This window comes from Atta cephalotes (genome assembly GCF_000143395.1).
Source record: "Atta cephalotes unplaced genomic scaffold scaffold00002, whole genome shotgun sequence".
In the NCBI taxonomy this organism is placed as follows: Eukaryota; Metazoa; Arthropoda; class Insecta; order Hymenoptera; family Formicidae; genus Atta; species Atta cephalotes.
In genome coordinates this window covers 2,248,413-2,251,810 of record NW_012130066.1, presented here as the reverse complement: position 1 = coordinate 2,251,810, position 3,398 = coordinate 2,248,413, and positions in this window count along the sequence as shown.

The following is a 3,398-nucleotide window of genomic DNA, read 5'->3' as shown; positions in this document are numbered from 1 at the left end:
TATATATATATATATATATATATATATATATATAGGATTAATGTTTTACATATAAAAACATTTTTTACTCTAAAGTCTAAATTATTAATTTGAACGAACAGATCGTTTGACATACATATAGCCTATATAAATTGTTTCTTTAAAAAGATTTTTTTAATTATTTTAACAAATGGGCGCAAATTCTATACGTTGTCTTGCGTCGTTTCTTATGATATCAAAGTTCATTATGGATAGAAGAGAAAGTAAGAAAATAGAGATAAATAAAAATGATGGGACGAGACAATTTGTCAAAGTAGATGAAAAGCCATCTGTCTAGTTATGATTGAAGAATGCTGGGAACGATTGTGAAAGCATTTTATACATTCGTAATCGGTCGCGTATCGCCACGACCGAACATTCCAGGAATGCGGTGGTCGCGAGGATGAAGGCAAATATGGCAATTAGTTCCTTGCGTTTTGCCGGAATGTCCGACCTTAGGCGCCACTAAACCTCGTGTGTTACCAAATAGCACGATATTCTTACGATAATGTAGTGATAAATCTCTATCATCTATTTACATTTGTCCTTGAACCTGACCGAACCGAAAAGACTATGTGGTCGAGTGAATTTTTTTTAACAAATAATCGCAACTTGAAAGAATATTAATTATTAAAATGTTTTATTTATTTGATAGGATTTATCTGAATATTTTATTGATGTAATTTAAAAAAAATGCAAATTTATCTGTAAATGATTTATAAATATTAGCTCTTATTGCTAATATTATAATAAATATTTTCAAACCTTTTGAATGTGAAAGCCACTAATAGCGCTGGCCAGTATCATATTTTAAGACACAAAGAATACAATAATTTATACAACAATAATTTATAACAAATCTTACTCTCTCAATTTTTCGGAGTAGAATCTCATTTTAAAGATTGAAAATTGAGTCAGTTTTAAAGAATGACTCAATTTTTAATTTTTAAGAGTGAGATTTTACAAAGTGAGATTCATTCTAAAAGTTTTTAAAACACTAAAGAAAAATTAAAAGTAAGATTTTAAAAATAAATTTTTGTCCCCTCTAAAGATTAATATTTTTTTTATTTCCATAAAAATCTTTATCTTAGGAATACGAACCGAGGATATACAATACAAATAATGAATACGTTAGTTAAAGCGTTGATCACTGTGTGTTGGCGCAAGAAACAGGTGTAAGCGCGCGAGGTAAATGTAAATGAATAAATCGACCCAGTAAAGCGGATTCACCTGCTCGAAAGTAACCGCATGCGAGTTACTTACCATGGTAATTGAACCATGGCTGATAAAAGAGCCAGACGAGTGTCACGCGGGTAAGATGTAGGTCGAATTTAAATGTATCTCGCAAACGCCAATTGATGTTTAATCGGAACTAAGGACGAGGTGTTTTGTAAATTTACGATACTCACACGCAGTATGATCCCACCAAATGATAACGAATCAAAAAGAAATAGCAAAAATTTGCATACGCTTTAATGCAGAAAAGTAATTTCTGTCTAGAATTTTAATTCACGAAAGTTTTACGATTGCCGCGATTTCGATTTTTTTTAATTACATCGCGATAATCAATTTTAAAGAAATTATTAAGAATAAAATACACACACACAGTATCAGATTTGATTAAATAATAAATTATAATAAAATTGATTTTAAAAAAATCAATAATAAACATTAAGAAAACGCAAGTACACTGGAAAAAATACTACGTTTTAAGAAATACTTGTTTAAAAAGTTTTAAGTAAATATTTGCTAATTGTAAACATATATTTATTTGATACAAAAAACTATTATCGATTATTATTTTTATTGAGTAAATAGTTATTTACTGTAAGTAAATATTTATTTAATATTAAAAAACATATATATTAGAGTTTAGTAATTTTATTTGTTTTCAGAAATTATTCTTTTATGTATTTTTATTCAGATTTAATTCCGTTCGCGATTTTCTTCAAATTTTTTTTGCATTAATTAAAAAATCAGGAATGATGATTCCCGAGACCATTGTGATCGCAGCTCGCTGTCCGCGATTATAAATACTTAAAGAAATTAACGTTATTATTGGATCCTTATTTGATTCCTGTGAATCGTCGGCGTGCGGCAAAGCGACAGCTTGAGAATACCGTGCGCGGATTTTAATGCGTTGTAATGGCGACGTTAGCTTAATACAAGCTATCGCACATCTCGACTTCCCCGACCCTTCCTCCCTGCATTAACGAAGCTGCACCGCGCCGGTAAAATCGACGAGACCTCTCGACTCCACGATAATGCGGCTCGCGTCGCACCGCACCGCACCGCGCCGCGCCGCGCCGCGCAGCGCTCGGAAACGCCGACATTTCGCATAATTACCCGTTTTCCTTGACCAGCTACTTAAGCGAGCACGTCAGTTCCCTTAACCCCTGCGCTACCAGGAGTTAAGGATCGTGTAAACGTCCGGGGCGAGCGAGCACTTTTAATTGCCGGCGCGTATCGTGTCGGGCACCGGGAGAGACGACGAAGACACGAGGGAGAAGAAAGGGGGAAGCTGACGGTGGAGCAGACGTGGAGGTCGAGAACGAGGAGATCGAGAAAGAGACGAGCACAGAGACGGGGAAGCAGCGAGAGCAACCATGGCGGGAGGAAAAGAATTTTAATTGCCAGGGCAACTCGAAGAGAACGTTGGGGCGTACGGCTTATATAGCGGGCACCATAAGGTTGAGGTCGTGCCTGCTGTCCGGTACAGAGCTGGGAACCAAACAGCTTGGTAGCCAATGGGATCATATATCAACTACTGCTCCGGTAGGCAGAAACAAAATGGCGTCCGCGATTAGATTGTTGTTTCATCCCCGCGGGCGCGATCGTCCCTACTTCATTCTTTTGCCTCGTTTTCGCAGCTCGAAATGCACTCCTTGCTCCCCGAGCGTCGTCCAATCGGCGAAAACCACCGCCATGCTTTTTTCCTGCCTCCTACGTGGAAGTTTGACCACTGGTCCTCCTAACAGTAGCCGTGAATTTGTTAAAATCAAGAAAGAATTACATCAATTTTTCGGACATAGAATTATTCTTTCAATATTCATCATCAACTTTAGACTTAGAATTTTAGATAACATAAAATCCAAAATCGGGACATAAGACGTCTAATGTATGTTTTAAAGACATTATAAAAATGTCGATAATACTGATATCTTTAATTTATTGCATGTCGTTCTGTCTTGCTCAAATACATACGTTTGTCCTTATCTAATATATTGCAGCGCCATCTCTTGCAAGATCGAGCACCTACTGCTGGACACAATTACTGACTGCTCTGTTTACCAGAACTTCCATTCTGAATCTTCGCTAAGCATACTTGTGAATTGTGTTCGAATTAATTTTTTTTTTAGATTTTCAATCTTACAATTAGT